The sequence below is a fragment of the Arvicola amphibius genome, chromosome 9, assembly GCF_903992535.2.
Source record: "Arvicola amphibius chromosome 9, mArvAmp1.2, whole genome shotgun sequence".
NCBI lineage: Eukaryota > Metazoa > Chordata > Mammalia > Rodentia > Cricetidae > Arvicola > Arvicola amphibius.
Window position 1 is genome coordinate 95,605,211 of NC_052055.2, and position 13,978 is coordinate 95,619,188.

Here is a 13,978-nt window from a genome sequence, read left to right on the forward strand (position 1 = left end):
AATTTTGTAACTTTGGATGCCTTTCTGTCCGGATTCAGTCTGGGATTTCTCCTTAGGCTTTTAGAATCCCAAGACTCTGTGATCCATAGAACTCTCCCCAATACACCCTGATGTTTAGGGCTAAATAAAGATCTGACACCCTTTCTCCCCTCAAAACAGGTTTGTATCTTTCTTCAGAACTTTCAGGTCACACACTCCTGATTGGGAACAAACAGTCTCTCCTCTGTTTTCAAATGTCCTTTGACCCTTTTTCAGGTGACACTGACCTCCCTTCAAATGCTCATTATCAGTTTTCCCCCTTCCAAAAAGGCCTTTGAAGCTCTGTTCCCGGCAACTGCCAGGCAGCCGTGTCTACTCCCTGCGGCATTTACTGGAAGGTTGGCGGGAACTGGCCCTTGCTTTGTGTTAGTGCCAACCTATAAACAGGTGGGCTAAGGACAGCGGCGCCGCCACAGGGTTCTGGCCTCTAGCTGCAGGTGGCTTCCCCATTGCTTCTTGTATGAGGATCTCCTAGAAATACACAAGGAAACATTTCCAAACTCCTAGTCTGTTGTGCTTACACACAACTTTCTGGATCCCATCTCTGTGAGTGGGTTCCCTCTCCTTGGCATTGAGTGTCAGCTGAGTGTGATGTTGGAGACATTAGGATCCTCTCGTATCTGAGAGAGGTCTTCACCAGAGCCTGTCCCGGACCTGAGGAGTTATTTAAGTCTGCGCTCCCTAGCCTCTGAGGTTTAATTTTAGGCTTTGGGTCTCTTTCTGATCAGATTCAGTCTGTGACCCCAAACTTGCTTTACCAAACTTTCAGCTTCTGGCCTAGAAGCCAGATGATGGGTTGTTTTCACCCATGTAGACATGGAGCATCAAGGAAAAGAACACCACAGAACAGAGAGCCCCACCCCTCTTATGCCAGCCTCTTCACCAGTATCAGAGGGTGATGGAGGCTGCCCATGGTAGCGATGTTACCCAGATCCCAGACCTCGGAGGACCCTCTCATCATCCCCTGTGGAACTAAGCTTGCTGGTCTATTTTCACAACAAAGAATCAAAGTTAGAGGAAAAGGTGCAACCACAAAAGGATCTCTCATTCCATACATCCTTTGGAGGGATGGTCCTGGACAAACTTAAGAGTTCTTCTGCCACGAAGAAAGGGGAAATCAGACTAGGCAAGGCATCATTTGTGGGACCCAGGCTAGATTAAGCGGATTCAGGAGGAAGGATGGATGGATGCATTAGGATGATGGATATGTCAACATGACACAAGTTAAAGTCATCTGAGGGGGGGAACCTCAATTAAGACAATGCCTCCATAAGATCTGTGCTGTAAGCAAGCCTGTAGAACATTTTCTTAATTAGTAATTGATGGGGGAGGGCCCAGTCCATTGTGGGTGGGTCCATCCTTGGGCTGGTGGTCCTGGATTCCATAACAAAGCAGGCTGAGCAAGTTAGGATGAGCAAGACAATAAGCAGCACCCCTCCGTGGCCTCTGCAGCAGCTCCTGCCCCCAAGTTCCTGTCCTGTTTGAGCTCCTGTCCTGACTTCCCTCAGTAAAGGACTACAATATGAAAGTGTAAACCAAATAAATCTTTTTGTCTCCAACTTGCTTTTGCCGACGGTTTTTCATCACAGCAGTAGAAACCCTAACTAAGATAGGGTGGCTTACCAAGCTAGAACCTGGAGAAGGATATGGGAAGTCTGGGTACCAAGTAGGAAGCTGTGCGAACGGACCTGTGGATGTTTTCAGGTTCCACAAATCCAGGTAGAAGCCTAGAGGCAGGCTGCAATGTAGACTTGGGTAGCCAGGCTAAGCCAGGACACTGGATATGGGACCTAGGCCAAACTGGGTGGCTTGCATAAAAGGCTTGAATGGGTAGGTCAGGGAGACTCACCAGGCTAGATCCTGGAGGAGGAAGTGAGAAATCTGAGTACCAAGTTCAATGCTGGAAGCAGCACAAAAGACACCCATGGGTGCACTTGTTTAATTTTCAGCAAATGTTGGCAGTGCCTGCTCAGGTGCTCTTCTCGCAAGGCATGCATGAGTTATGTTCGAGGATGCACAGTGGACTGTTCTCTATCTCCCTGCTTGCCGAATCTGGGTCATATTCATGCCACTCATGCTACTTTGAGGATTAGCATGCATAGATCAGTGGTCAGGGGAGGTAACCATTGGGGGCACCAAGGTCCTTGTGTCCACAGATCACTAGGGAAAAAACAGGAATGGTAATCATGCAGGGGTGCTTCCTCAAACGACAACATACCTGTTTTCCATCCAGAAGGCTGGGAAGGGATGTTCATGACCTAATGACCTTTCACTATCTGTGGAGGCAGACCTCACCCCAACCTTGCCTCCCCCAATGATTATGCCAGGCTCTCCATCCCTAGACCTTTATCTTTAGTTCCAGTTAATAGAACTCATCGTTAGGGGAGATGACTCATGCATTTTATGGCCTGCTGACCACTGTGCTATCTCGGTCAGAGACAACGCTAGATTCTAGGCTTTTTATCTGTAGAACCCACCTTCAAGGTCACATGTACTTTGTCAAAGAGTTTCTATGGAGTCAGACTTTAATCTTTATTGTGTACCTGGGATTAGGATGATTGCTGCCTGGAAAATTTCTCCCACATTCTATTGTGTCAAAATATGCTATCTATAAACCACCTGGCATTAGACTCCCTGAAGTCTGATCCAGGTTGACTAAGTCAGTCTGAACTGAGTTTTCTTTCTCACTTCTTTGCAGTTCCTTTCCCTGCCTGCGGTGACATCTGCAGGGACCCCGTCAGGTAGCCACCATCTTCTCCCTATGTTTACAGGGCTCAAGGGCTTAAAGACAGCACCGTGAGCAAGGATGCCAAACTCCTCCATTCCCTACTGTTGTACAGGAGGATGCTCTGAGCCAAACTGCCACCATCTTCAGGAGTTCTACCTCCCTCTGGGGAGGAAGGGTGTGGAGAGCCACAGACTCTCACCTGAGTATCCAAACCACCTCCTCAACCAATTGTATGTAATTCTTCCCTAATTGAATGAGGCTGTGGGTTCTCTGGGAAGGACTAGAGGATTCAGGGGAGGAAGAAGGATGAGAGGGGACTCAGTCTACACAGCTACGGTGGAGGCCTCATCCACACCAAATACAGACCTTCCAGTATTGCTGTTCTATGGCCCAACATGCTCTTGTCCACTAACCCTTCATCCATTGCCTTGTTAAAAAAAATAAAAACCAAAACACCTGTGGGTTCCCTAAAGTAAACTTAGGTGGAATTTTATGTAGGTAGAGACTGTTTGTTTGTTTCCCGGTTGTCTAGACCCAAATAATCACATAGAAGCTATATTAATTACAATACTGTTTGGTCAATAGTTCATGCATATTCCTAGCTAGCTCTTACATCTTAAATTAACCAATTTCTATTAATCTGTGTATTACCTTGAGACTGTGGCCTACCACTAAGGTTCCACCGTCTGTCTCCTTTGGCAGCTACATGGTGTCTGTCTGATTCTGCCTACTCTCTGTTCAGATTTCCTGCCTGAGTTTACTCTGCTAAGCCATTGACCAAAACAGCTTTATTCATTATCCAATAAAAGCAATACATATATAGAAGGACATCCCACATCAATCTTTCCTTGGTTTGTTGAGAGTTTAGGAGGAGAGGGTAGATGGTGTTTATGTCCCCTCAAGGAAAGACATTTAGCAATTCCAGTTCAGCATCCAGCACTGGTTTCTAGCCAGAGGGATGATCTTCTGTCTGCCAAGGCTCCTGAGGGACACATTTCAGAATGTCAGTCTAGAAAATGGTGACTGCAGCCTTAGGGACAGGATGGGGAGGCCTACTCAAGCAGATATGGCAGGCGGACTGGGCTGGTGTGTTTTCTCTTGTGATAAAGGGGCCTATGCTATCCACACCTGGTCAACTCTCCAAATTCGTGGTGTTTGTCCCAGTACCCTTCTCAGTACCCAAATCTGCACATGTTCAAAGCCCAGAGCTGAAACGGTGCACGAACATCATAGAACCTGTGTCTATAATTTATCTTCCCATACTATTTTCAAACATCTTTAGAATCGTCATAGTATGTGTGATGATATAATGCTGCATAAATAATTGTACTGTTTGGGAAATGAGACGAAAAAGGTCTCTGTATATATGCCATACAGATGCAGTTTTTCCATTAATCTTTTTCTTGGTGTGGGAATTGAACCCAGGGCCTTGTAGATGCTAAGCAAGTGCTTGACACTGAGTCACAATCCATGCCATTTTCCCTAATATTTTAAAATATAATATTAATGGATGAAGAATTTGCATAAAGAAAGCCAACTGAACGCCATCTATTTCTATACATATAGCATATTATAAACACATTGCAAACATAATATACTTCCTGATTCACAATGTTTAACATATTTCCCATTGGTCTCTGCAGACAGTCTATCTACCCTGGTGCTATGGCATAATGATTAGTTATAAATTATCCTATAAGGAGGCAGTTATTTTTCAATAATGATGATATTGTTAGCTATTATTTATTGTGGTTCAAAAAGCTTCTGTGATTTACCTGAGGTTGCCCAGTTAGTAAGTAACAGAGTGGGAATTTTCTGTTTGGGAAAAGACAGTCCATGACAAACTTCATTTTTGCCCCTGGAAATAGGTACAGGTTTCTGGTCTTCAGTCTCTGCAGGAGACATTTCCATTCCAGAGCTATCAGGCAGGGCTGGGACCTCTCCTGTCTCATGAGCTCACTGGGATTTCTGCCAAGATCTTTTAATTATTAAGGTTTCGCGTGAGAACACTTTGGTGGGGAGCGCCTGTCTTTCTGAGCCTTTCCTGTGTGGCCTCCCAACTTCAGCCATTCCATTGTAGCTGGCAAGCTGCCCTCTGGAAACGGAGACTTCCTCATCGATTTCACCCTGTGGGCGTACAGAGCACACCTCTGTTATCAGTGCTCCAGCTTCCAGGGCTGCCTCCCGCCTCCCCATGACTCAACCGGGAGAGCAGTCTCAGCTCACTGAGATGCACCATTTAGAAATGTGCTGCTCCCTGCAGCTTCCAGGAATCCGGAGATTTAACACCAACCAGGCTTTGGAAACTTGTGACAGCTTTGCATATTGCTTTAAAAATGAACCAATATTTCATAAATTCTTTGAGAATTTCACACAACGCATTTTGAACATATTCACCCCTCCTCTTCCCATATCCACCCTCGCTCACCTCCTACCTACTCAACTTTGACTCTTCTCCCCCCCACCCCCCATCGAGTTCCATACACTTCCCAAAAACTAGGGAGTGGGACCTGCTCTGAAGAATGGCTGACCTACGGGGGGGGGGGGTCACATAATTAAAGAAAACAGCGGTTCTTTTCCCAAGAAGCATTTAACGCCAGCGGCTTCTCAACTCGGGAAGGGATTTATTTCCTGCCTCCCTAGCTTCATGTTGGGGTTTCTGTTTGCACAGACCTGGCACATACTGTCACCACTGGGAGCTCATTCTTGTAACTGCCCTGTTGTGTCTGGAAAACACTGTTTCCTTGAAATTATCAGCCACCTCTGGCTCTTAGATTCTTCCTGGACCCTCTTCCATGAAGAGCCCTGAACCCTGGAGGGCTGTGTGGGATGTTTATATTCCATTTAAGCCTGACCACTTTCCAGTCTCTTGTTCTCTGCAGGTTGACCAGTTGAAGGTCTCTGCCATCTACTCTCTGATGAGGGTTGAGAGATGCTACACTTATCTATTATTATATCAATAATAAAATCAAGTCCTTCTAATACTATAATCACTGAGTAGAAAAATAGTATTGGTTTCTCCCCTAAGGCCTGGGGCCTATTTAGCCACAGGTTCTTGATACCTTTAATAGTATCAGGGATGGGTTCCATCTCATGGACTGGGCCTTAGAGGCAATCAAAAAGTGTAGCCAGTCATTCATCCTTCCATATTTGTCAGCAGTGGGACCCATTCAAATACCCATAATCCATGAGTGCTCTAGTTCCTTAGAGGAAAAAAAGCACTTGGGTAGACTGCATATATCTTGTCTTTTCAAAATTACCTTTATCTCATTTGTGATCTCTGAAGTAATATAAATAGGTACCACATTGTAATGTTTAGGAAGTAACAACAGGAACAAAAGGCCATTCATATTTAGTGCAGATAAATATTTTCCTTTGTAATTTTTTGAGTCCAAGTCTATGTAGTTCAGTTTAGCCTTAAATTTATACTCCTCCCTGCCTCTGTCACCCATGTGCTAGAGTTACAGGAATGTGCTATAGGGCCTCAACTCTTCCCTTATAATTTTGATCTGTGGTCGGTCGAATCTGCAGAGGCAGATATAGCTACTACTAGGAGAGGAAAATGCAACAAGCCACTTAAAGCCCCTGCAGGAGGACAGACCTTCAGACCAGCACGTGGGCTGCACATACTGTGGCTGCTGGCTGGAGATGGCTGTAATGAGTCACGTGCTCCTGGGTTTCAGCACTGTTGCTGGGTTTGGTCCTCTGCAGGGGTATTTTGAACACTCTCCGGAGCTCCTATGACCCTGGCTGAGCCTTTATCTCATGGGCCTCAGTGCCTCTGGTGGGCCTGGCATTTGTCCAAGCCGAGTTGCAGGAAGAATGATCTTTGGCTTCCAGTTGTGCCCAGATATGCACCCCAACTCTCTGTGGCTATATCCTAGTAACGCTGTTCGGCACTTGGCTTGCCTCAATTAATTAATTGCTTTGGAAGTTGTCCCTGTCCCACCTGTATCAAGTCCCAAGTACCTCTGGGTTATTTAGTGCTCACAGTGTGCTTGCTACCTTAAAGTCTGAATCCTTGTAATTTCTTGGAAGCTCCTGCTCTGGTTTTTCTCCAGTCATGGTGTTTTATCACAACAATGGAAGTCTAACTATGACACCAGCAATTATGCTTGCATATAGCATGTATACATCCATGTATAGGTCAGCCAGGGCTCCTCAGAGGAAGCCCAATCCTCATGGCAGACCCATTTATCACCCCCTTTGTATGTACAGAAAGGCTGGATAGCTTGGCCAAGGTCCCAGGGAAGAGGGTGCTCAGACCTGGGTCTGAAGTCTTGCTTTGTAGACTACTTCCAGATGCCACCTCCTCACCAGAGACACTGTCGACTATGGAGAAGAGAGCTGGTCCAGGAAAATAGCTGATGCATTGGAAAAAATTAATTGTACGATGAGTTGGCAGGCCCTAAGTGGCTGGGAAATCTTATTTCCCTCTCTCTTCCTGACAGTGAGGGGCCAGTTAGTTTCTTTCCAACAGATAAACCTGATCTGTTAGCCCAGGAAGGTTGAAGTTCCCCTTTCCCTTCTTGATTCATGCCCCGTTTCTATTACCACCACAGTAGAGTTTGGCACCTCCCCCCACCCCCACCCCAAAGGGATGACAGCCTCTCCTGGCTCAAAAGTGTCTGACTGGGGTGGGGTTACTGCCAGATTGTGACCCTGCACTTCCAAGAGTATCTGGTTCCTGCTCCAGTAGGAAGCTAAAGCCTCCAGAGTGGTGTGTGGGGTGTGCGGCTTGGTAAGAGGCTCTGATTGGGACAGCTTCTTCTGGGCCCAGAATCCCTGGGTGACTGCTCGTTAAGCGTTGCTCCCCAGAGGTGAAGGCTGAGTCAAGGGGACTGAGAGCTACTGCCTTCTCAGAAGCCAGAACACACCGTGACTCATGTCCAGTTTGAGATCATTTGCCAAAGGTGCTTACAGGCTTGGCACTGAGCTATGGATAGCTCCTAACTTCCTAGCTCCCCACTATCCTTCCCCCGCAAGTCATCTCCTCTTGGAATTTTCTTCCTAGTGTGTAGTTCCTGTATGGCTCTCTACCACACAGACCCTGTAGCAAGGTGCCAGATTTCCCTAGACACCTCTGACCGAAAGCTGTGGCTTTCTGCTGATGCCTGTATTATTGTACTCAGAGAGAACTTAATTCTGTTGCAAATATATTGACTGGGCTGTGTATGGTTCCAAGAGGCAGAGCTGTCTCCCACTGATGGGGAAATAGCAGTGTGACTGTTTGGACATTGATCTGAGTTCCAGTAAACTTGAGCTGGGAGGGTGTGATTGTGCCATCCCAGGGTAGCAGGGTTTGTTCATACGCAGCCTGAAACAAGAGCCTGTGCTTTAGTGTCCTGCATAATTGCTTGTTTTTAATCATTGGGACCTGATGCCCGCCACTGAGGATGTACCTTAGAGGCCCTTTACATTGGCTTGTTAGAGGCGTGCTGGGCTAGATCCAAACAGTATAGACTTGGGGGGGTCATTTGGGGCTAACCACTCATGTGCAGGGAAGAGGTGATGGTCTCAGGTCAGAGAGAGGCCTCCTTGTCCTAGAGACAGCTCCTCATTGGGCCTCTGACTCGAGGCATAGAGAGGAAAGAGTTAAGAGGTGACATCTGAAAGAATTTTTGGGAGTCTTGAAATAATGCTTGCAGGCCACAGGGAGATATGGAGGTGGTGCTTTGGTAGAGTTGCTGAGCATGAACCTGCTCCCCTGTGCCTCTGTCCACTTGATTTTGTCATGACTTTGGCCTCTTAATAAGTCAATGCTTCCTGGTTGAGTCCAGCATTCTACAGCATATGACCTTAATGTTCCCACAGCCTTAAGTTCCAACTCTGTCGTTCTGTTATGTGACAAGATTCTTCCTAAGGAGACAGTACACACACATCTAGCCACCCAGATAGCAAGCCCATGACAGAGTATGGATACCATTTAAATCCTGCTCGTAAACTAATGTGTTTTATGGGGTTACTTTTAGGAATATTGGTGAGGGGTTCCTTACATGAACAGAAATGACTCAAAAACATGCATCACCTCAGCATGGGCGACAGACAGCTCATAAACAGAACCTGAACAACTGCACAGCCTTCAGACATCCCCAGGTTGGAGAGCGTTATTTCCCAGTGACTCAGTTGGGTTAACCCTCTTCCAGGCAGCTCAGCTGGTCTCTGCTTCTTCCAGGTTGCTGGTCTCACCTCAGAGTCTTTGCAGCTTGTCTTGTCTGACAGTGACTATCAGCCACCTTTATGGCTTACTATTGGAGGGAGGGGCTTGGTAAATCTGGTCAGTTTCAGGGATTTCTAGAAGCTGTTTTGTGTTGTTTACCTTCTTTCTCGTCGAGCTTCCCAACAGGATGGAGTGTTTCAATCTTGGAGGACACTGCCATATGACACATTCTTTCAGTCTCTTGACCTTACCTATTGCTTTGTCTTCTTGCTTCCAGAGTTGCACCGCTGTGATTCTCTCCCAGATCTGGATGCAAAATTTTTCTGAAGCGCGCATCTCTTCCAGACAGACTCCTCTGGGGGAGGAGAGAGATAACAACGCATTGTTGACATCATGTCCCTGACCCTTTGTTACCCTGCAGCACCTACACTTGGCTTACCCCAGGGATCACCTCCATCAGGTCCTAATTAGTCATGTATTACCTGTGTCATACTGCCCAGCTGTGCTCATGGAGGATCCAGATGCCACAGCTGAGCAACATGAGGCCAGAGACAGAGTCCCCTGGAAGGCTTTTCTCAGTCTCTCCCAACTCAGCCTCCTGATTCTCAGTTTTTATGTGGTTTCCACCCTTCCCCCTCTCTTTATGTTATCCCTTGATCTTACAGTCTGTTTCTTTCTTCAGCATCTGTCTCATCCGCTGGCAGCCTGACTGGCCAATAGTCTCCTCACTTCTCCATCTGTTCAGTTCCTTTGGGCTCAGCAGTCCCAGCCCGAGGGAAACCTTCACTGGCTTGTTGGGCTCATCCTGTGCTTCTTTGTTACAGTATTTCTTATACCATAAGTTAGCTTGTCTTGGTGTTTTGAAAAATCAGCTTCTTTACTAATAATCTAGGTTAGAAACAAGAAAATGTATCTATTGAAAGTATGATTCTTGATGCATTCTGATATTTATTCCTGTACCAATTAGCAGGCCAAGACAGAGGTTATTTATAACACCGCCTTGGGCCATTCTCCTTCTCCCAGCCCTGTGACCACTGCTCTGATTTCCTTCACTCAGTATGACATTGTAAGGTTTTCTGTGTGTGATGTGCACACTGGAGGCCATCCAACCTTTTGACAACTCCACTGTGTGAACACACCGTTGGTGGCTCACCCGGAGCTAGATCCTTTCTAGTTTTTGGTTACTTTGTCTAAAGCTGCCATGCACTACAATCTTAGATGCTCACACATTTTATTTCTTGAGTAAATTCTTCATAATAGAATCATCCAGTTAAAGAGTAGGTGTGTATTTAGATGTTTTTAAAGGGCCGACATGCCCCTAGGTGGATACATGCATGTATATTCCTATCAGCAGTGTATATGTATTAGAGCTCCAGCGTCTCATGCTCCTGTCAACATTTGTGATTATCTAAATGTAGTCATTCTAGTAGGTGCACAGAGCTTTCTTGTGGCATTAGCTTTCACTTTGTTTTATTCTGCTGTGTTTTAATATTTTTCGTTAGATTTCATGCTCAGACATTAGAATTCAGTGCAGTGGTACAGTGTTCCCTTTTCCTGATTGAGTGAACCCAGTCTGAATATCACAAGTCCCTTGTCTTCACTCCACTTAAAATCAAAATAGGACGTGTAGGAAGATGCTACCCACGTAGCAGGTGGAGTGGCTAACAGTCCTCTGGGACTGAGGAACTCTCAGGCTGTAGGGGGCCCTTAGTGCCTGAACTAACACGGCTTCACGCACCACGCTAATTCTCAACTGGAAGATTTGAGGGTCAGTCTCAAGAAGCAGGGTTATATGCAGTTTCCAAAATGGTATTTGATTTTTCTATAACCGGTACTCTGGATTCTGTCTTCTGATAATGGTAGGGGAAAAAAAAAAACAAGCCTTTCGTTCCAGTTGTCCTAGTCCTGTTCTGTTGCTGGAATAAAGCACTGTGAAAAAAAACAACTTTGGGGAAAATGGGTTTATTTGGTGTCCTGGGAGGTTGTGACACACATAAAGAAGCCAGAGGTCTCTTTATGAGGCTACAAGACATTTTTGAAACATCTGTCCCTGTACGTACTCAGGAACAAGATAAAGCAAAGGAAACTTGCAAAGATCAACAAGATTTGGTGGCCTAGAGGAGTTGGCCACAGGTCAAATCGCGAGCCTCTTCCCGCTCTACACTTAAGCCATTACGTGGCATATACAGCAACCAAGTTAGATTAGCTGAAGTCTGTCCTACACAGAGACTTATGCTGATGGGCAGAGAACGATGTAGAAAGATGATAAAAGTATCCTATAAAGATAAGAAATATAAACATTGTGTTATGCCAGAATTTGAATAATAACTGCAGCAGCTTGTGCCTGAGGAGATTTCTTGGGCACTCTGACCATTAAGAGTTAGTAATGCAGTGTGCCTGGAATTGGTAAAGATGGTGTTGGCCTAATGTCTTTGTAGCCACAAAAGCAACTAGCCTGAGAACAGCTTGTCAGATACCTCTAAATCTTTAAAAAATTGGATTATAGGGTTGATGAGTAAAAATGGTTGTGAAAGATAACTGTTTATCAGTGATGTCAAAACTTGAAGGATAATGATTGGAAATGAGAACTCTGTTCTGTCATAGTTTATTAATGATTACTAAAAGGTGAGGGAAAGGAAGTGAAACACATGGTCAAAACCAAAAGTGATAGGATCTATGTTTTGGAACAACATAAACGTATCCATACTTATTAAATTCTGTATAAATAAAGAGGCACTCCAGCTGCCGGTCAGTCAGGCTGCATGAGATTCTCCCGACCACCATGGCCTGGCTCCCTCCATCACCAACTCCTTACATCCTCTGCTGGGACTGTCCACTGTAGGAGATGGCAATGTCCAGTTTCAGGAGAGTCCATTTTTATGGCGAACTCTGGGCAGGAATGTGAAGCCGCGCATCCACAGTCAAGAACGGAGGAAGAATAAATGTGTGGGTGCTGGGTCGGTCGTTTAGCACTCAGCTGGTTCTCTCTGCTCTCACACAGTCCAGGACTGCAAAGGAGGGAACGATGCTGTTCACAATGTGTTGGTGTCTGCTATGTCAACAATCAAGACACCCCCCACAGACACATCTATGGACCACCCTTATCTAGACAGCTCCTCAGCTGAGCTCTCTTTTCAGGGGATACAAGGCCCTAGCAGACTGACTGTTATAATTACCCAGCACATCAGTTCCAGGAAACGCAGGTCCTTTCAGTCCTGCACATGGTCAATCAGGGATTTAAGCAAATTCAATGTTTTCTTCCCTTCGTCTTTCCTTTCCTCCCTTATCCCCACTCCTTTCTCCCTCCCTCTTTCCCTTCTTTTAATCCTGTTTCTCAACATTGTCCACACAGTAGCTCCCAGGTGATGGCTGTTAACTTGGGCCCTGGGCATTGTATTGTTAATTACCAGGTGTCCCACTTGGTCCTTGATCTTGGGGCAGGGATGGGAGGGGAGGCTTGTTCTACAGAAGGATCCCAGAAACTTTTCAGAGGTCCCTATAGCTTTCTTGGCTTCCTGTAGGTCTATATGTTCTGGTGGAAGCTCCACCTCAGTCCCTGGCATCCTACACCCAAGGAGTCTGGGATGTTTAGATGGAAACCATACCTACCATCATCTATCTATCTATCTATCTATCTATCTATCTATCTATCTATCTATCTATCATCTATCTATATCCAAAAAGGTTGGAATATTGAGGATCTCCAGCTAGGGGCCCCATTCCACACTCTGGTCTCACTCCTGCCATTTCAAACCCGACCCCTGACCACGCCTACAGGCTATATAAGACCTGGTAGGCTATGCAGGATATATATATTGAGAGAGAGAGAGAGAGAGAGAGAGAGAGAGAGAGAGAGAGAGAGAGAGAGAGAGAGAGAGAGAGAGAGAGAGACCCGGTAGCCACATTTTCCATGCAGTTCCTCTCCTAACTTCCCAAGGGTTACTTACCCAGGAGTTACTTTGCTCGGTTCAGATTAAACCTGGATTTACAAACTCAACATGATCTGACTTGTTACATCAGCAATAGCATTACTACCGGGGGACTTAAACTTTTCACCACGTTCTCAGGCATTCCTCCTACCTGTCCGGTCTCCACTGTGAAAGAGGACTCTCAATAAGAGGTTTTAGTCCCTTGGATTACATCCTGGAATTGGAGGCCCAGATTCTCCATCCGCTGTTCCACTGCGGTCTTAAACCCAGACATTCTCCCACGGTGCTTGCATTACACATTAGCTCTGATGTGTGCTTCTGTGAAATACAAATTCGACTTTAAGACACACTCCCGTGTTACTTTTATTACCTGCTAACTCTGTCTTGGGGGTTCCATTGCTGTGAAGAGGCAGCATGACCATGGCAACTCTTACAAAGGAAAACATTTATTTGGGGTAACTTACTTTCCATTCCAGAGGTTCAGTCCGTTATCATCGTGGCGGGGAACATGGCTGCATGCACGCACAGGCAGACATGGTGCTGGCTACATCTTGATCAGAAGGCAACAGGAAGTGGACAGTGATACTGAGTGAAGCTGAAGCAAGAGAGACCTCAAAGCCCGCCCCTACAGTGACACACTTCCTTCAACAAGGCCACACCTCCTTATGAGCTTAGGGAAGCCAAGAGCATCCAAATTACTACAAGTTCTGATGTGTGTGGTTTTTTAAAATAAAACTCTACTCTGTCTAAGCTCTATGCTCTTAACTTTCAGATGTGTGACTCTTAATATATAGGGATGTTTTCCAACAAATACAAGCAAAAAAATAAATAAATAAATAAACCCCACAAACCAATGTGTTTTGGATAGCTAGTTAAAAGTCAAGCCTTTTCAGATTTGAGTTTTGAAAATCAATGATTGATTTTTGACACAATTCCGTCCCTTTCCTCCTAAGAGTAGTATGCAAGGAATGTTGCCTGTCATCTTGGGGAAGGGGGTAGGGGCTGGCCGGAGCAGGGGACACTGGGGAAGAAGGAAGGGAGAGGAACTCTAGCCACCTCTTTAGAGAGGTGAGACAGGAGGTGGACTTTCAAGAAAGGGTAAAGTTTCTTAAGAGGGTTCAG

General features: G+C 45.7%; 2 long non-coding RNA genes across 2 annotated transcripts; both read right to left on the bottom strand.

Annotated features, from left to right (window-relative positions):
* Positions 1 to 4,318: 4,318 nt before the first annotated feature.
* Positions 4,319 to 9,225, bottom strand: LOC119823375. Its single transcript, XR_005286942.1, has 3 exons — positions 9,087 to 9,225; positions 7,034 to 7,131; positions 4,319 to 4,894 (listed from the first exon to the last, which is right to left on the bottom strand). It is a non-coding gene; the product is annotated as an uncharacterized LOC119823375 (long non-coding RNA).
* A 2,460-nt stretch (positions 9,226 to 11,685) lies between these two features.
* LOC119823376 lies at positions 11,686 to 13,446 on the bottom strand. Its single transcript, XR_005286943.1, has 3 exons — positions 13,321 to 13,446; positions 13,008 to 13,174; positions 11,686 to 11,935 (listed from the first exon to the last, which is right to left on the bottom strand). It is a non-coding gene; the product is annotated as an uncharacterized LOC119823376 (long non-coding RNA).
* Between the last annotated feature and the right edge of the window lie 532 nt (positions 13,447 to 13,978).